The sequence below is a fragment of the Rhinolophus sinicus genome, chromosome 14, assembly GCF_057876585.1.
Source record: "Rhinolophus sinicus isolate RSI-liver-muscle chromosome 14, RSI-T2T, whole genome shotgun sequence".
Classification (NCBI taxonomy): Eukaryota; Metazoa; Chordata; class Mammalia; order Chiroptera; family Rhinolophidae; genus Rhinolophus; species Rhinolophus sinicus.
Genome location: NC_142514.1, coordinates 77495430 through 77516872, shown reverse-complemented (window position 1 = coordinate 77516872; position 21443 = coordinate 77495430). Strand labels below are relative to the sequence as shown.

General features: G+C 36.6%; 1 protein-coding gene and 1 pseudogene across 1 annotated transcript in view; one reads left to right on the top strand and one right to left on the bottom strand.

Moving 5' to 3' along the window:
* The window catches only part of LOC148755729 (nuclear pore complex protein Nup153-like), an 89926-nt gene that overhangs the window by 16893 nt on the left and 51590 nt on the right, over nt 1-21443 (bottom strand). The window lies entirely within an intron of this gene.
* On the top strand, nt 17312-17819 carry LOC148755730 (calcineurin subunit B type 1 pseudogene; annotated as a pseudogene).

Below are 21443 nucleotides of genomic sequence, written 5' to 3'. Positions count from 1 at the left end.
CACTGCCTTTCTGTGTTTTCTTGCATCTTGTTGAATTTTTTCAGAACTGCAATCTTGAATTCTCTGTCACTTAAGTCACATACTTCCATATCTTTAAGGTCATTTTCTGGAGACTTTTCACTTTCTTTCTGAGCTGTCTTGTTGCCTTGGTTATTCATGGTAATTACTGATTTATTATTTCACGTCCTAGACATCTACAGGAGTGGCTTCTGCAACAGGTTGATAGGAAGAGGTCTTCTTTTATTTTCCAGTATTGTTGGTAGAATGCTTTATATTCTCTCTGACTGCAGCCCTTTTTTCTCTCTCACACGGTAGTGCTATGTTTCCTCTTCACTATTCCAACTTCTCACACAATGGGGGGATTCCCTGGGAGATGGGCTTCTCCTCTGTTAATAGTTCACCTGGGTCACAAAGCGCAGTTTCCGTGGGGGTATGTGGAGAGCTTTTGAAGTTCCAAAGCTCTTCCTGCACCAGATTCAGAGCCGGTATGTTTCAGCAGTTCTGTTTACTCCTGCAGGGACCTGCCCAGATAAGTGGGGCCAGGGGCGCGGTGAGTTGTGAGAGGTGGCCCAGAGCAATGGTGGCAACCACCACCACAGCCGGTCCTGCTTCCAAAGCTCCCTCCCCCCCGTGCTGGAACCAGCTGGATTGCGAATCTGTGTCTGCTGTCCACAGTTCTCAGAACAGCAAATATTCTGTTCTTTTGATATGACAGTGCTAATGTTCCACTTCTAGCACCGGGCAGGTGTGGCAGTGCGGCTCTGGGAGGGTAGGGAGGGGGCGGCTAGTCTCAGTGTCTAAGGCTTCCGTTCTCTTCTCAGCAGTGAGGGCTTAAACCACCGTTTTCAGCCTTCTTCCCTCAGTCTTTGCTCCGAGGTGTCTGCCGTGAGCATTGGGTTCAGCTGTGTTATATGCTGTCCCCGCAGCCCTGTGGGCCATGAGCGGAGCCCCAGCAGTCTGAGTTCCTCCCTCTCCCGCAGCTGCGGCAGTTGGGGATGCAGCGAGCTCGGAGCACTTAGCTAGGTCTGTGTCCTGTGCCTGCGCGGCTCCATCTCCGCACTTCTCCCTTCCCTCCTCCCCCTGCTTGTGCGTTTCGCCCACCTCTAGGTGAATTCAGCAGTGGGCCTCTTCGTCCCACCTGTCTGCTGTGCAGGGAGTCCTCTGTGGAGTTGTTGTTTGATTAGTTCTAAATTCCAGGGGAGCTTTACAGAGGCTCACCTCATGCCACCATTTTGATGATGTCAGTCCTGCGACCATTTTTGCACACACCTTTCTCATGCCAAGATTCAAAGTTAAGATTTTCCATACTTTCTCTATCGATGTTTACATGGTCTGCTATGCTTCTCACAGTCAGCCGATGATTTTGAGGCACAATTCCATGAACTTTTCTGCTCATTACTGTCTGCCTTCACCGCTCTTCATCAGAGACACAATGTCTCCCCTCAGAAACTGAATCCATTTATACACCACCATTTACTTCACGGCATTTTGCCCATAAACTTGGATTAACAGGTCCCGGAGTTCACTTCCACTGTTGTCAGGTCTAACAAGAAATTTAATGTCTGTTCGTGGCTCTAATTCAAGGTCAGGCATTCTTGTGACAGCACACAACAGCACGCAACAACAATAATGAACATGACTCAGCATGACACCACAACGTGTAGACACAAACACAGCTGTGAGACACTGTTATACCAAGGTTATGAGACCTTACGGAGCTGTTTGTACAGTGCTGGCAATGTAAGCGCTGCGCAGTAGCAAGTTCGTGAACTTAATTGTCATACCTCATACATTCGTGTGATTTAGCATCAAAGGACAGATAAAGAGATTCCTGGACAAGAAAAAGCTAAAGGACTTCATCACCCCAAACTGGTGTTACAAGAAACGTGACAGGGACTTCTTTAAGAATAACAAGGAGAAAACAAAGAAAGTGAAAACTATGATTAATAAAATGGAAATAACCACACAAATATCAACAAATACTTTCGGTGTAAATAGATTAAATGCTCTAATCAAAAGATAGATGGAATGGCTGAATGCACAAAAAGGTAAGATCCTTACATTTGCTGCCTATAAGAGACTCACTTCAGATTGAAAGGCACAAACAGGTTGAAGTAAAGGAACGGAAAAAAATATTTCATGAAAATGGAAACAGAAAAACCAAACAGACAGAAGATCAGGTAGCAATACTGATACCAGAGAAAACAGACTTGAAAACAAAGGCTATAACAAGAGACAAACAAGGATCCAGTAATCCCACTGTAGAGTATTTATCTGAAGAAATCAAAAAAGTATTTTGAGGGGACATGTGCATCCATATGTTCATTGCAGCATTGTTTACAATGTTCAAGATGTGGAGGCAGCCTGAGTGTATGTGGATGAATGCATGGATAAAGAGTAGGTAGTACATATATACAATGGGATATTGCTCGGCCATGGATAGGGATGGATTCTTGCCATCTGCAACGACATGGATGGACTAGGAGAGTATAGTGCTGGATGGAGCATGTCAGAGAAGGACAGATGAAATGTGATTTTGCTTATTTGTGGAGTCTGAAAAATAAAATAAGCAAACAAATAAAACGTTAAAAAATGCATACATACAGAGTACATATTATTAGTTTCCAGATGGGAGAAGTGTGGGAGTGAGTGAGAAAAGGGACAAATCTAGGAGTACAAATTGGTTGCTACATAATAGTCAAGGATATTTAGAGTATTTCATAAAGAACATAGTCGATAATATTGTAATAACTATGCAGGATGTCAGATGGATATTAGATTCACTGTGGTGATACTTGAAAGGGGATTAAGGGGCAGGATGAAAAAGGTGAAGGGATTAAGAAGTGTAAATGAGTCAAAATAGTCATGGGGATGTAAAGAACAACGCAGAAGAATACAGTCCAGAATGTGGTAATAACTATGCATACATCCAGGTGGGCACTAGACCAGTTAGAGCGATCACTTCTTAATTTATATAAATGACTAGCCACTATGGGGTACACATCAAATTAACATAAAATAATATAGAAAGTTGAAAGGACTGAATAATAGAAAAAAGGAAGGAAGGATGGAAGGAAGGAAGAAAAGAAGGAAGGGAGGAAGGAAGGAAGGAAGGAAGGAAGGAAGGAAGGAAGGAAGGAAGGAAGGAAGGAAGGGAAGACAGAAACAGGGAGAGAAAATTTTTAAAAAGCCAAACTGAGAGAAAAATCTTTGTAAGGCATGTAGCAGACAATGTATTTGCGCCCAGAATTTATAAAGAGCTCCTACACTTAATAATACGAAAACACCCCAATTTTTTAAAGGGCAAACGATCTGAAGAGAGACCTCACAAAGGAAGACATTGCACGTGGCCAAGAAGCACATAAACAAGAACACATTACTAGTCATGAGGGAAATGCACAGTAAAGTTACAATGCCACAGCAGCATACACAAAGCAGAATGGCTACAATTTAAAAGAAGACAACCAACTACTAGTAAGGATGCAGAGTGACGGAAAGGTTCACACACTGCTGGGGGGACTTTAAACTACTATTCTCACCTCCTCTTGTGGTATTTACCCCAGAGAAATAAACGTGTCCACAAATGGGTACAAGAAAGTTCACAGCAATTTTTCATAAGAGCAGGGTAGAACACAGTACACACCGAGTAACTACTGATATGAATGTTTAGAACAGGCAAAACCAACAGATGGTAGGAAAATGAGAATACTGACTGCCCTGGGGCAGGAGGCATGAGTATTGATTGGGAAGGAACATGAGCGAATTCTCTGCAGGACTGGAAATATTCCACACCTCGGTAGGCGTTGGGTTACACAGGTGTAAAAATCTGTCCAATTCATTCAACGAATGAATTTTACATTTCACTGCATGTAAATTCTTGCTAAATTAAAAAAGAACAAACATTTAACTATAGTTTAGCAATGTATGTCAAAGTGTTTTGACATGAAGTGTATTTATATCTTCAACTTCGTGGTAATGCATGCAAATCATAGTAAGACGGATATTTATTTGATAAAGCAAATACAATAAAATGTTAGAATCTTCATTTTGGGAATATGTGTCCGTTGCACAATTCTTTCAACATTTCTTCCGTGTGAAGATTATAACCAAATATGGGAGGAGTAGGAAAACAAAAGACACATTTAGGTATTTCTGTAGAGACGTTTCTTCCCAATGCAACCCCTAGCCTTATTTTCTTCCCCTTAGGCCCTTATAACACCTGGGCACATAAGTTGAACAACCTATTTCTCACACCAACTCCTTAAGTTTGGAAATACTGTTTCTTTATACTATGGACCTTGAACCAATTCTAAGTTGATTCCAGTCACCAAAATTTTGACTTGGTTGGTCAGAGAAGTAAGTCTCACAAATCTGGGAAAAAGAAAGTCAACAACTGTAATCGGATGCTTATAGACACCTCAAGCTGAACACAATCGCCATCAAATATGGGACTTACTTTGTGTTAACTTTATAATACCTTTACATGGGTTATTACACATGAGGTAGACACTATTGCTGTGCATGAAAAAACTGAGGCACAGAGATATATGGCCCAATACCATATAGCTATTAAAAAGCAGACATCCTACAGACACAAGGTAAATATACTCAGTATTTATATCTCCATTTTAAAGAGAAGGAAGTTGATGTGCAAAGAGGTTATGTTTGCCAATGTTACTCACACCACGAAGCAGCAGGACTGTACCTGACATGATAATGTCAAGCGATTAAGTCTCCCAAACCCTGTCTTATTATACACTACTTAACTATTCGGTATCAATGAACTTTTTCATTATAAAAATGAGACTGATATCACAATAGAGGCAAAATGACACTGTTTAATGACTAATACTCAATTCCTACAATGGAGGGAGTGGGCCCAGATAAAGGAGGAGGAAACAAAGAGCCATAAAACGCCTAACAGTGAGTGTACCAGGTAGTACGAGCATGAAAAGCAAACAAACATTTAGACACCACCACCCCCCATCTCTCAATACAGCAAAAATCAGACCATACACAAATCTGCGAAATGGCTAAAACTGAGCTACTGGCATCAAGCTGAGATTCAGCTAGAATCTTAGCAATTATATCTTTAAAATTTGAAAGTGAGGAAAATAAGCAAATTGACCAATCTGTCATCAGGCAAACAACAAACCAAGCTAATGTTTTCTCAAAGAGACATAAACTTTCCAAGGGTTGGACCACTCATTTTACTGAGAAAAATATAAACTTGTCTAAAGAACAAGCTCATGCTATATTAATCAACATTACTTTCCTCATGGAAACAAGGCAAGACAAATAACATATTTCTTATGTGTAATTACATCTGCATAAAGAGCTTTAATGACAAAAGAAAATCGGTCTGCTAAGAAAACTACAAAATTCTATATGCTGTATAATCAATAGCATTCAAGATTTTTCTGTCAAGGTGTAGATACACTGATATAGTCCCTCCCTTTACAACACTCCAGACCAGCAACAGGTAGGAACTAAGGGAAAATAGAGCCTCAGGCCCAGTAACTGAGCCAAGGCCAACAGCATAAATACCAACAGAGAGGCGTATGGAAGAAAGCCCAATCTGCCAAACCAGTCATGATTCTGGTGAATCAGAGTCCCAATGACAAAACTGCTAAACTGGGGAAAAGGAGATAAAGAAAAAATTAAAAAAAAAAAAAAAAAAAAAAAAGGTCTCCCGCTCTCAATAAGGCAGCAAAGCAAAACACCAATAGACATAAACAAAATTAGTGCTAATACATACAACATTTTCAATGAAAACATCATTTTACAGTCAAAAGAAACTGTTATCAGATCTCCTATTGAAAAGCCTAAAAATATACTCTAAAAAAAAAAAAAAAGAACACGAATTAATGAGGAATTTACAAATGAAATGTTAATTAGAAATAAATGACAAAAAAAAGTATTAGGAATAAAAAATGATCCACCTAGGCTGGGATTCATTTCTAAAAAGACTGCAAGGAGACCTGAGTTCAACTCAAAGTAGGGAGAAAACAAATACAGCAACCTATAGAAAGAAAGGTTAAATTAAACAATCTTCAGTTAGTCTGAATCTTTTCGAAAGTTTCCTATTTAGGACACATAAAGGACTCTCCTTAATAGAAGAAATAATGGATAAAAATAGTGGACAAAAAAAGAGAAAAAACAAATGGCGAAGAAACTCACAAAAAAATGTGTCTCCTTCCTAGTAAATAACAAAATGCAAACTAAACCACCAAAGCCATGCCACCTCACAGACATCACAATGCAAAAATTTGAAAAATAAACGAAATCAACTACTGATATGGATAAAATAACAACAGACCTATGCACAGACATGTGGAAGTTGTAAACTGTAGAACTACCTTGAAGAGCAATGAGGCAACACATCACACATCTGAAGGTGTGTATGCTCCCCTATAATCCAACCCCATTCCTAGATAAAGAGCCTACAGAACAGGCGGCACCTGTGCCCAGGGAGACGTGCATGGACATTCCCCTCAGCACGTATGAGGAATGGACCCAAATGTACTCTGCAGAATGGATTGTGGGAAATCTTCCTACAGGATAAATATGTAACAGTGAAGTTCAATAACCCAGAGTTATCTTTCACGACACTGATAAGTTTAATAAGTAATATGAAGAAAAAGGCAAGTGAGATGAATACATACAATATTAATCCACTTATAGACATTTCAGATACTGGCTAAACTAAATCACATAATCATATTCTGAGGGTCAAATTGTTTAAGTTGAAATTCTGTTTTCAAAGAATTACGGGTTTTGGATGATACTCATAAAATTATAACTGCTAGGTTAGGTTTTCTGTGTTGTCACAGTGAATGTGATTTAAATTTAAAATCCTGGTAGTTTAAAACAGACACACACACAAACACACACACACACAATTTGAAGGGACTGTTTCAGTGGCAGGTTAGTCTTGTGCTGGGTCACGCCAAAGCCCACCCCTCCACACCTCCCCGCGCCACCACAGTGCACCAAGGCCTTTAATAAACATCAAGAGTATTAACTATGTAACCTACCTCAACCTCCGGCAGTTTAGTTGCCACAAAGTCTGATCTCTCCCGTGTCATGTTGTTACCTTCATTACCTACTTCAGGAGATAACCCATTGGCCGCAGACATACTGAAATTTAAGGAAGAAAAACCAATAGGCAAAAGGAAAAAGAAAGAAAGAAATTAAAGAAAATTAAGGCAACTGATATATTACACTGCTCCATAATTTGTGAACTGATTACCTAAAAATTAGAGAACTACTAACAAGAAAATAAGGGTACAGCTGAACGTGATTTTAAAAGCTCATAGATTTCTTTGTGTAAAAGGTTCCATTTTCCAACCTTACTGAATCTTCAAAACGGCTTATGTGAATCAAATATAGACCTTACAAACTAAATATAATGCTTAACTGTAAAGATGACATTACCTTCGTTCTGTATTTTGTCCTGGCGTCATAGCTTTCTCGTCTATATTCTAGAAAAAATGAACACACCGTATTTAAATGCTTGCTTATTTGTTCTCATTTTTGTAGTAGCATCCTTCTATCTGTGAGTTTTCATATTTGGAATCAGGAATTTCATGCTGCCCAGGTAATGAATCCTACAATTGGCAACTTATACCCTGCCTTCTGAATGGTGCACAAGAGTAAGAGTGCAATGATATACACATAGAATGTCACTGAGCACATCTTTGCTAAATAAAGTAGGGGATTACAAACATAATACACTACCAACCACAAAAAAACTTTCACTTATCTCTTATTATGGTCTATTAAATGCACAAGCAAATTTATAAGGACATTCCTTTTGAAATTATTCTCTGAAACTTAACAGTTCTTTCACGAAAAGGAATCAGGATTTCTTGGAGAAATGAGTGACTGATAACAGGGCTAGGTCCGGAAATTTACAAGACGAGCTTGAATTACTTTACAATATCGAGCAGCAACTAAATGGTCAAAAAATAACAGGGAAACATCAAAAGGACACAGGAATCAGGCCAAAGACCAATATGGGACAATATGAGCATCCAAACAAATAACGCTAATGAAGGATTTAACCTGTTGAACGTAAAACTTCATGTTAACATTAAAAATAAACACATTAATAGGAAAAAGAGTTCATCCTACAATAGGAAGCCAATTAATGTAAAAGGAACAAGGAATTAGAGAATCACCCTTTGACAAGAAACAAATTATAGATTAAGGCAAATATCATCAATAATGCTAACACGAGTGTGTGAGAAGGACACTTATGTGCTCAAAGTTATCTCCCCACAAGAAAGTTACTACTAATAAAAGATAAAGTAGTCACTTTACAGAGGACAAATCCCACTGACACCACCTTCGGTAACGATCACACTGCCGCAAATGGGATGAACTAACAGCATGTGCCTCCTACATGATACACTGAGAAGAGCTCAGCATCCATTCTGGGGTATTACTACCGAAAGTACACAACTGGAATCTAATCAGGAGGAACATCAGCCATCCCCAAATTGCAGGACTAGCTACACCGTAACTTGTATTTTTTTAGAAGTATGTATGTTGTGAAATATCAAAATAAAAAACAAAGCCTCACAAAAAGTCTAAGGAACTGTTGTAGACTAAAACATGATCTTAGGTTCTTTGTCTTTTGAATCACTGGCAACTTCTAAATAAAACCTGTAGATTAGATAATAGTATTATACCAACATTAAGTTTCTGTCTTTGATAATTATTAGGCACTTATGCAAGGGTTTCCCTGTCGGTACAAAAAAACAGAAAAAAGTAAAGCAAATGTAGTAAAATGTGCAGTTCTTCACATCTGTCTTGCAACTCTGTAGGTCCAAAATTAAGTTGAAAATACTATTTAAATATTGATCAAGCAACTGTGACAAAATGGTAATCATGACAGTTGAATCCAGATAAAAGAGTAATGTGTCAACATTGCATTATGCTTTCAACTTTACTTTGAAAGATTTTAAGAAATGAGGTTGTTATAAAGATCACATCCGATTAACTATATATAAGTAAAAGCACAAATAGCAAGATGCTATGTAAATAAAAAAATACACTCTAATTAAATGACACAAGAAAACAGACAAACACAGATATGGGACATCGTATAAGACAACTGGCTGGTCTCTTAAAAAAGCAGTATGTCCAGGAATTCCACTCCTAGGTAGAGACCCCAAGCGAAATGAAAATGTATGTTCACCAAAACAACAACAATAAAATCAACTTTCACAGAAAAATTCATAGCAAAACTATTCAACAGTGCAAAATTGAAAACACAAATGTCTATCTCCTCATGAATGGATAAGCAAAATCTGGCACATCTGAACAAATATTATTCAGTCATAAAAAGGAATGAAGTTCACATACTTGCTATGACATGGATGAACACTGAAACCATTTTGCTAAGCGAAATAAGCCTGTCACAAAGAACCCCATATTTTAAGAATCCATTTATATAAAATGTCCAGAATAAGCACATCTACAGAGACAGGTCAAAGGTTGCCTAGGGCTGGAGAGGTAGGAGTGAGGGATCACTACGAACGGGTATGGGCTTTTAGGGGGGTCAGGAAAATGGAGATGGAAATGCTATACAACTGACAGTGGTGATGGCTGAACAACTCTGTGAATACACTAAAACCACAGAATAGGTAAATAGGTAATGTTTTGGAATCTGAATATATCCCAATAAAGAGGTGAGTTAAAAATAAAAACAATGTGGTGAGAGGGAAAATTGCAGGTCTAGAAAGACAAAAGTGAAAGCAATGTGTAAAACTTGTATTCTGGTTAAAAAATACAGCTATAAACATCATCTGAATATGCACGAGGTATTAGACAATATTAGGAAGGAACTGGCATTAGTTTCTTACATGTGATAATACAGAAAAAATGACTTAGAAGATGAATGCCAAAGCACTCAGAGTTGAAAGAAGTGATATCTGAAATTTATTTGCGTTAGTCCAACAACGCAAAGTACATACAAAAATAAACCTAGAAAAATTATTTAGTCTAAACCACGAGTATATACTAGTGCTTACTAGTAAACTGTAATTTGGGATTTGATTGAGGTGCCAGCCATTATAAACCCATACTAATTCGTAATTATCACTAATTCACAAAGTGTATGCACTATCTACTTGGTAGATTGTGATGGTACAGTGCTTGTATCTTTCATTTTTTATTCTTGTTCATTTTAATCGACACTCGAAAAGTAGTGAAAATAAACACATACTCACATTGAGCTTTTTATCTATTCTTTGATCAGTGTTCTTTAATTTACCAGATGAGGCCAGAGATGGTTTAAAATAAACAGTTGGATTTGGTGCTACGGACACTGGCTTTGAGATCATTAGTCTCTGAACAGGAGGATAATCAGAGTCCACCTTATAAGTAAAAATAAATCAGAAACCAACTTTTATGTTCAGATATATAAGTGGTGCTCAGCTAAAAATTATTCGACAATAGCAAATATGACCTAGAGACTTTGAGTACTTCTTAGAGAATCACTCAGGGGATGCAAAGAAATACTAAGAGAACAACTGATAGTAAGAGAACCAAGGGGTATGTGTGTGTGAGTGAGTGTATGTGTGTGTGTGTGAGTGTGTGTGTGTGTGTGTGTGTGTGTGTGTGTACACACATATACATACAATTCCAAAATGGTTTTCATGGAGTATTTTATTCCAGAATTAATGACTTTGACACACTTGTGCACACACACAAAATAGAAACTATGTTCAAAACTATTCTAGATATCTAAGCTTTTACAAGATGAATTTCAAATATAAAAACTAAACATCTAAACTAAAATAGATTTTGCAGCATTTTCTGTAAATTGCTGTCTAAATTTCTTCAGCTGCAAATAGGGTAGCTTTACACTACGTAGGAAAATATTTTAATGGCTTAAAATGTGAGCAAATCTCCCTCCAATTTAATGTTCCTCTACTGTGATTTAAAAATCATACCAAAAGTCTTCCAATTGCAATCTCATTAGTAAAGTAGTGTTGAGAATTCCAAAACTTAGCATGAACTGGCTTTCTTATCTAGGTTCACAAGTGTTTTGGCAATGGTCTCTTGCTACACGGAATCACAGTAAAATCCTGTCGGTTTAAGATGAGTCTGAAGCCAAGAGCTTCTCCTAACACCCATTAATAAAATTTTATTGGTATTACACACAAACACTAATACAATTTTTATTTGCAAGAACATTTATTACCACACAGTTTAAAAAATTTACTCTTTTTTAGGCAATCTGATATAAAATAGGAGTCTGAGAAAAGCAGCTACTGGGCTATATTAATCACATCTCAGCAGCTAATAACAGATTGACTTCTCCTTGCCAGATTGCAAACATCTAGGTCATTCCAAAATTTGAAAGCAACACTATCCCAAGACACAACTCAATGTTAACTTCTTCCTCTGCATTAAAAATTTTGCAAAACTAATAAGTTTTCATATTTTGAATACAGTCTCCAAATTAATTCAGAGATTTATGATAATTTTAATCAATTACTTCTTGGGAAACATGGTATTCTAATAAATGCTTCCACAAGTAAGGATCTGGGAATCTGTTTCCCCAGAAGGATTCTTAACCAGCCACAAGTATAACTAATCGAAACTATACCTTTCTAACCCTGCCTATTGAGCAATTTATTTTTCCCACAGTAACCTCCAAAGCTAATTTTCACAAAATAGAATACACTAAAAAGGCTTAGCAGGATATCATGTGTATTATATTTTTTATTAGCTCTGCTATTTGGAACAGTATTTTGGGCTGACTGATGGTAGACATGTCAATTTGAAATCTATTACACTAGGCAGATTGACATATTTTTGTTAATGAGAAAAGTTTACAAAGATAATTATGTTTAGTGAGCACTTCAGTTCACTGACTCTGTTCACTCCTCTCTTTATTTACCCACAGGTAAGCGTCACTCGTAAAGACTGCCGAGATGCCGAAGACGGGACTGCCAAATATCCCAAAAATACCACATGAGCATCTACATCATATACAGCATTATGCTCAGTAAGGCGCTCAGAAGAGGAACAACATCAAAGAAAAAAATCTTAGTTTTCATACATGTTCCCTAATGCCTATCAACTAATTTCAGTTTGGTTATTGGCTGACTTAAAAATAAATAATGCAAAAGTACTCACACTTTACAAAAATAATCACTAAAGAAGACCTACCTTTCGCCTTTTGGCCCCCAAGTTTCCGGTGGTATCTATCCCACTCCTATAACGAGGCTGAAAAAATACAATATATTAGAATAGATGGCAAACTTTGGAAAATATGACTTTCATCACCAATATACAAAAATATATCTCATTGAAAAAGTTTAAAAATCAACTTACAGACTTCCGGGGAGAAGAAATATCAAATGGAATTATTTTTGCATCCTGTTAATATTGAAATCATAACAAAATTAAGATTTTTCACTAAACTCAAATTGTGAAACACTGTTGCATTTACCTGTGATTTTAAAAATTTTACCGGGAGAGGGCTTGTCAACATCTCTAAAAATTTGAATATTCGCTGCACTTTTGACCAGGTCACATCACAGGATTGTGCATTGAGTTGCTGAGCTTTGTTTCTGAGTGGTGCCTACAAAGTAAACCCTGCATTATCTGTTTGGACTGTGAACTCTACAGCACACATTTCAGACAATGAAACTATTTAAAATACAGAATGCAGGTTGAAAGGGAAATAGGAATATTCTGTTAACAACAGCTTATCTCTGGGTGGTGTCATTAATCACATATTCAACCTTTTCTCTTCCTTTATTGAAAATGCAATTCTCTGCCTGAGAAATTACTATTACAATCAGAAAAACATGATAAGACACCTTGCAACACTCTAGAGATCTGCCAGTTATGTGAAATGGGAAAAGTAAGGTAACTGGTAGAACATTCTAGCATTAACTTCATCTGTTTATCCTTGATATTTAAATCAAACAACACTGAATGAAGGAGAACTGTATTAAAATATTAGTTATTCTGGGTATTAAGTAGTATTTACTCACAGTAAATTTCAAGATAACTAAATAAAGAGACTATAGACTCTACTGCAATGGAAATACAAACTTCTAAATGGAGTTATTTCTTTTCATTTGTTTGCCTTCTTCCTTTGTTGTTTTCAGTTTTACATACCACATAGCAGTGAAGTCATATGGTTGATGAGAGTAAAAGGGATCAAATATATGGTGATGAAATACATGGAGAACTGACTCTGGGTGGCGAACACACAATGTGATACATAGACGATGTAGTATAGAATTGTATACTTGAAACATATGCAAGTTTACTAACAATTGTCACCCCCAATAAAGTTTAATAAAACAAATAAATAAATGCAGTTGCTTCTTAAATTTTAGTGAAAGAAAAATTTTAAATACGTAGGCTCTTTCTTAATAAATGGCTTTTTAACTTCCTTAGAATTGGAGTTAAGGACACAATCTTGTAAAGAATAGACAAGTACCCTTTAAAATACAAACAATGTTTACAAATTCCAATAGAAACATTTCCTTTTCTCAAGAATGCATTACAACATTTCATAACCAAGTGACTACCACCAATCAAAGTAGTTTGGTAATGCTCGCTGTCAAAAAAACACAGTAGTAATCAAATTACAACCCAGTTTCTATAACTAGCTGATAGCATCTGAAAAACTGAACTATAATAACTGCTTTAAATAATGTTTCTCTATATGATACCAAACATTCATTATATTTTCAGAGAAACTGCAATATTATACATTAGTTTTATCAATTATTTCATGCCGATTAAGGATTGGTGTTCAGGACAGAGGCTTCAGCAAACATGAGGCAATATTATAATCCTCCAGGAAAATTGACAGTCTGTCCTGTCACTGGATTCTAACAGGGCACGGGCCTCTCAATGTGTTACTCCACTAACCCATAAAATGGAAATGAATTAGAAAACTTTTCTTTTCTTTTTTTCTTTTTACTTGTTATTTATTAGTTTCAGGTGTACAAAGCAATGTGATAGTTAGACATTTACACCCGTCACAAAGTGATAACCCTCCTCCCCCAATATATTAACCCTCTGACACCGTATATAACTATTATAATTCCATTGACACTATCGCCTATGCTGTACTCCACATCCCGTGACTACATATATAGTAAATTATAGTTGGCATTCAATATCATTCAACTTGAGGTGTACAGCACAGTGGTCAGGTATCTACACCATCCATGACATGGTCTCTCTAATAAGACAAGTGCCCACCTGACACCCTACAAAATCATTACAACATTATTGATTATATTCCCCAAACTGTCTTTCAGATTCCCGTGGCAATATTGTGAATACCAATTTGTGCTTCTAATCTCCTCACCTTCTCCCACATCCCCATCCACATCCCAACCTGCAACCATCAGTGTTTTCTCTATATCTCTGAGACTATTTCTGTCTACTGTGCTCATTTATTCAGTTATTTAGATTCCACATGTAAGTGAGATCATATGGTATTTGTCTTTCTCTGTCTGACTTTTTTCACTGAAACCATAAAACTCTCAGAAGAAAATATAGAAAGTAAATTTGAAGACATTACCCAGAATAATATTTTTACTGATATATCCCCTCAGGCAAGGGAAGTAAAAGAAAAAATAAACATATGGGATTACATCAAAATAAAAAATTACCATCAATACAACAAAAAAAGCATCCTACTGAAAGATGTATATTTGTCAATGACACATCGGATAAGGCATTAATATCCAAAATTTAGGAAACACTCGTTGAAATCAACACCAAAAAAACAAACAACGGAATTTAAACATGGGCAAAGGACACGAAGAGATATTTTTCTAAAGAGGATATACAGATGGCCAACAGAAATAGGAAAAAATCCTCAACCTCTCTAATCATGAGAGAAATGCAAATAAAAACCACAATGAGATACCACCTCACTCCGATCAGAATGGCTATCATCAATAAGTCAACAAACAACAAGCACTGACGAGGATGTGGACTAAAGGGAACCCTCATGCACTTTTGGTGGGATTGTAGATTGGTGCAGCCACTATGGAAATCAGTATGAAGTTATCTCAAAAAAAATGGAAATGGAACTACCTTATGACCCAGTAATTCCGCCCTTAGCTATCTATCCAGAGAAATAAAAAAACGCTAATTCAAAAAAATGTGTGCACCCCTATGTTTACTGCAGCCTTATTCACAATAGCCAAGACATGGAAACAACGGAAATGCCCATCAGCAGATGACTGGATTAAGAAGCTGTTTACACAATAGAGTATCACTCAGCCATAAAGAAAAATTAAATCTTACCATTTGCAATGATATGGATGGACCTGGAGAACATTATGCTAAGTGAATTAGAGAATCTTTAATATACCTTTCAACTCTCACGCTCTAGGAAACTAAGAAAGAACAAATAGATTCATCCCAAATGTTAACGATAAACATCTGGAGGCCTTGTTGAGAATGACTCATACATGAGTCTCAGGACTCAGCATGAAAAAGTATAGGATTGCATACATGAAATAGAGAAGGAAGCAGCAGGGATAGACTGACTTGGGACAAGCTTAGGAATCATGGGCTTGCATCATGCTATCTGCTACTAATGCAGTGAACTATGTTAACTGTAAAAAAATTTTAACTTTAAGGATTTTTTAATTTTACAAGAAGCTTCCTGTATGACTCCAAGATCTAGTTAACACTTTCTGAAATAAAATATTGCCCTTTGTGAACACACACAGAAATAAGACTCATAATTACTGTTAACTATTTATGAAAACATCCTCTATTCAGGAAAATAAGAAATTACTCTAAGGACAGGACAGATCTTCAAATATATTTTTCACATACAATTTCTATGTCTGTCATAGATTGTCATCTTTACACGATTGCCCTCTCCAAAAGCCTACATGTTCAAAAGTATTACTATAACTCCTCCATTTTAAAATGTCAAAATCTGGAACATAAGCACCATAACAACATATACAAAAAACAGAATTGTATGAGCTTCAAGACTCTTAGGACAAAACATAGAATGCCACAATTTACCTTCACTTGGTGTTTTATAAAAAGCTAGCAATCAATTTCTGATTGTTCTCTGCCAATGTTTATATATGTAAATGTAACTCATTTTGCATAATGAGTTTGTATTCTGTGACCCTGCTTCACTCATTTATAAGTTCTGATAACTTCTTGCAGTTTCTTGGGATTTTCTATATAGATAAGCACGTTGTCTGCAACTAGGAATAATTTTATTCCTTCAGTCCCAGTATGTATGCCCAGTATTTCTTTTTTCTGCATTAGCTAGGATCCGCAGTATATTTAACAGTAGCAGTGAGAGCAGACATCCTTGTTCTCTTTCTAATCATTGGATGAAAGTAGTCAGTCTTTCACCATTAGGATGAATCTAGCTGGAGATTTTCTGTAGACACAATTTATCACTTCCAGGAGGTTCCATCTGTTCCTAGGTCTATTGAATATTTTTATCATGAATGGATGTTGAATTTTGTCAAATGTGTTTTATGCATCTGTGGAGATGTTCATACAATTTCTATTCTTTACTTTATGTATATGGAAGATAACATTAATTTTCAAATGCTTCATTCCCAGGACATGCATATTCCATGTGACCCTGATGTAATACACTTTTTATATATGTTGGGTTCAGTTTGCAAATATTTGTTGAGAAAGCTTGTGTCTGTAACTCATGACAAATACTGGTCTGCAGCTTTCTTATAATGTCTTTGGTTTTAGTTATCAGGGTAATGTTGGTTCCTTAATGTGTTGGGAAACGTATGAAAAAGTTTGTGTATAATTGGTGTTATCTCTTTCCTAAAAGCTTTTTAGCACCTTCAGGAAAGTCATGTTGCCCTGAAGTTTTGTTTGCTAGAGGGTATTTTAACTATGAATTTGATTTCTAGAATTGGCTGCTTAAGCTATTTATTCTTGAGTAACAGCAAGTAACATGAAACACCTAGGTATAAACCTAACAAAATATGTGCAATGCCTGTGTGATGACTATTACAAAACATTGAAGACAGAAATTTAAAAAGACCTAAATAGTGGCAGGAGGCTCAACACAGGAAAGATGGCTCCCACCAGCCGGCTGCACAGAAGGGAGATCCCCACGTAGGGAAAATGGCCCCAAAGTTACACAACTCAGTCTTTCCCCTTATGTCTCCGACACCCCCCGAGTCACCTTCTCTCTGCTGAGCCCAGGATTAGATACTGCTTCCGTGTTTGTAGGACAAATGAAATCGAGCTTTAATTCATCTATTTCATACCTAGTGGAATAACATAAAGAACATTCCCAATGGGAAATGAGGCAAGTTATTCTTTGGAAATGTGCTCACACTTTGATGCTGATGAAATTAAAAGGCTAGGGAAGAGATTTACAAAGCTTGATTGGGACCATTAGGGTCTTTGAGTGTGGAAGAGGTCCTGTCCCTACTGGAGTTACAAGAATTCTTTAGAACAGCGAGTAATAGATACATTCCACACAGATGGGAATGGACAAGCAGACTTTAAAGAATTCATTGAGGGGGACTTTCAGTTCAATGTCAAAGACAATAAAAAGGAGAGTTGAGGTCTCCTTTCCGTATCTACGACATGGACCAATGTGGCTATCTTTCCAATGGGGAACTCTTCCAGGGGCTGAAGATGATGATGAGGACAATCTGAAAGATATACATTTACACCAAAGTGCAGACAAAACCATAACAAATGCAGGTAAGGATGGAGATGGAAGAATATCCTCTGACAAATTCTGTGCTGTTGTAGGTGGCCTACATATCCACAAAAAAATGGTGGTAGATGTGTGACTCTTTTTTCAAGTAAGCACCTAACACTTTTCCTTTCTTCTCCATCTCTGAAGATTGACTCAAGCCATCCATCCATGCTCTCTGTGTGTTTAAATGGAAGTATTTTTCTCTGTGAAGCCACATTTTCCAACATGAGCCTCATGAAGCCAACTAAGTGTTATTGACCTCTTATTCTCTCAGTAACTCAGTGTAGCACTTTAAAGTCTGAAGGACAACATGAAAGGAGCATGTCAATGTGGTGAAGAAAGGGAAGAGGTTCACTTTTTAATTTATCTTTCTTCATCTTGTATAACATGAAAGAATCTGTACCTATGTATATACAGATATATGTAGCTTTCTATATGTGAGGTAGGTTTAATATACTTGATTTAATTTAATATACTTGATTTAGGGAAAAAAATGATAGTGTACAAAAGTGCCAAGCAGAACATAAAATACCTTAATTACATGATTGTAACAGGGGAGTTTGTACCTTTTTCTATAACTAGGAATATATTTCCAGGGACTACGAGTCATTGCTGAGCAGCTCTTACTACATCTCCGCTTGAGGAGTTCAGTGCTACTGCCAAGAGCTCGTGCTCGTGTTCATACATTACCTGCACAAAGCTATGGCTGCTTCATTCTGTTACTGCATAAGTGGGGCCATCACAATTATTAAATGTCCCTGAGTAAACGTAAGTTTCAGTTGTGATTTTATACACAAAGGCAAGAAGCTATGTGAAGCAATCATAATTTCTCTTAGATATTACTTAGTGAAAAGTCCCTGAAGTAGTCATGTAACTGCATAGAATATCCATTTGTTTAGTTACATGGGTAAACAATTTGTCATTAAACCTATGTTTGAACCATAACTGCCCCTTCTTTGTTTCAAAAGACTGGCAGCTAATCTAAAACACGGGTGATATTTAACATGCATGTATGTATCTAAATGCCCACATACATTTGTGACTTAAATAGGCGAAATCTTACTCATCTGTGTGCCACAGAGGAGCAAAATTTTATCCAAATTTATATCTCTTAAATTTCTTTACCACGCGGCATAAAGGGTGAACGATGGTTTTCTTCTTGGTTTGCCCATATTTTAATGGATGATGATTTAGTAAATTTAATAAATTTGTGTGATAGAAAAGTAGTATATCATGTTCCACCACTAAGTATTGTCCCTTCCCTTTTCTGCAGAGGTACTGTTGGCTGGAAGAAAACACTCTGGGTAGCTTTAAGAGTGAGTCGTCTTTCCCTATATAGGTTTTCAATGAAAACAAAACAAAACTGGTTTTACAGTCGTGAGTGGGAAAAGGCAGGTTGAATCAAGGTGAATGAATCTTAAAGTGGGCACAACTGCCGCCATCGCTGTTCCTTCAACTGAGTGCTGCACGTCAGGGGCTCTGTCTATGAGAGAAAAATCTCGGTGCTTGGTGTCCTTGCATGACATGGAGTTTTGCATATAGACCCATGTAAAATGGACCTTTTGTTTACATAATGTGCCAAATTTTAAAAGAAAATGTGGCCAACTTTGGAAATGTTACTGTTCAAACTGAAAATCTCCTACATGAAACTTTCTTCCTCTGGTTCAGTACATGGATTATAATCGCAGCCAGTGGTTTATCTCTTCCAGTGTCAACTGCCATGTGCTCTGCTTCAAGGGGGAATGAGTCTTCTGTGAAGTTTTTGTACATAAGTATTTGTTACAAATATTTTTAGAAAATGCTTTCTATTTCTCTTCCTTGTGCATATCTTGTCTCGCGTTACGGAAAAACAGGGCAAATATTATTTTCTTATTGAAGACTGAGTGTTTCCTCCTTTTTTTCTACTTTTTTTTTTTTTTAATGTGTATGGGTGGGTAGTTAGGGGTGAATTATGCCATATGTTAGTTTTTCTTCTGCATGAAATGTCATGTTGTAAGAACTTTAGAAAACTTCATAGTGTATGGATAAGAAAATAAAATATTTCAAACTTGAAAAAAGAAAGATCTAAATACATGTACTGATGTATTGCATTCATGGATTGGAAGACTCAGTTTTGTTAAGATGTTTATTCTCCCCAAATTGATCTTTAGGCTCAATGCAGTCCCAATCAAACCCCATAGACTTTGTAAAAAACTGATAGGGTGGTTCCAAACAGATGAAAAAGCAAAGGAACTAGAAAAGCCAAAACAAGCTTGAACAAGAACAAAATTGGAGGACTCATAGGACCTGATTTCAAGATTACTGTAAATCTATAGTAATCAAGACAGTTCAGAGTTGCCGAAAGGATTAATACACACATCAGTGAAGTACGGGAAGTCCAGAAATAGAGCCACAATATGGTCCAATGATGTTTTAAAGGTATAAAGGCAAATCAATAAAGAAACTATAGTCCTTGAGAAAGACAAATACAATATTATCTCATTTATATGTGGAATCTAAAGAACAGTATAAATGAACAAACAAAACAAAAACAGTCTCAGAGATATAGGGAAGAAAAGTGATGGTTGCTAGATGGGAGGGGTGTGGGGGTGGGGAGAAGGTAAAGGGATTGAAAAGTACAAATATGTAGTAACAATATAGCCATGGCGATATGAAATACCATTTGGGAATATAACAGTAATGTTGCAAAGATTATGTAGGGTGCCTGATGGGCCCTGAACTTATTAGGGAGATCACTTCATAAACTGTGTAGATGCCTGATCACTACGCTATACACCTGAAGCTGAAGTTGAATAATATTGAATGTCATCTGTAATTGAATATATATATGTATATGTATACATATATTTATATGCATAAATATATATATACACATATGTATGTATATATACATATATAGTCACGGGATATGGAGTACAGCATAGGGAATATAGTCTATGGAATTGTAAGAGCTATATATGATGTCAGAGGAGTAGTAGATTGAGGGGGTTATCACTTCATGAGGTGTGTAAATGTCTAACTTCTACATTGTTTTGTATACCTGAAACTAATGAAAAAAGAAAAAAGAAAAAACTATACTCTTTTGAAAAAATAGTACTAGCAAATTCAGAAATTCATATGTTGAAAAAGAATCTGGATCCATACAAAATAAAAAAGTTATCTCAAAGGATCACAGGTCTAAATTAAAACCTAAAATAAAGCTTCTACAAGAAAACACAGGAGAAAATCTCTGTGACCTTGGGTCAGGCTAAAATGTCTTTGATACTACACCAAAAGTGTCAACCATAAAAGGAAAGAAATAACAATATACTGAATGTCATCAAAACAACATTTCTCTTCAAAAGAAAATGCTAAGATAAGCCAGAGAAAGGAAGAAAAATATTCCCAAAACACATGTCTACTAAAGGACCTTGAGTATTGAACTCTCTAAACTCAATAAGAGTACAACCCTATTAAAAAATGGGCAAAATATCTGAATAGATATTTCACCAATGAACATCTACGATGACAAATAAGCCCTTGAAAATATTCTCGTTGTCATTAGGGAAATGCATATAAAAAGAAGAAGAGCAAGTTGGAATGGCTACTCCATACCTATGAGAATGGCTAAAATAAAAAACAGAAAACAAAAAACTGATGACCACACAGTGCTGACCAGAACTCTCTGACATTGCCATTGAGAATGCAAAGAGGCACCAGCCAGTTTGGAAAACAGTTT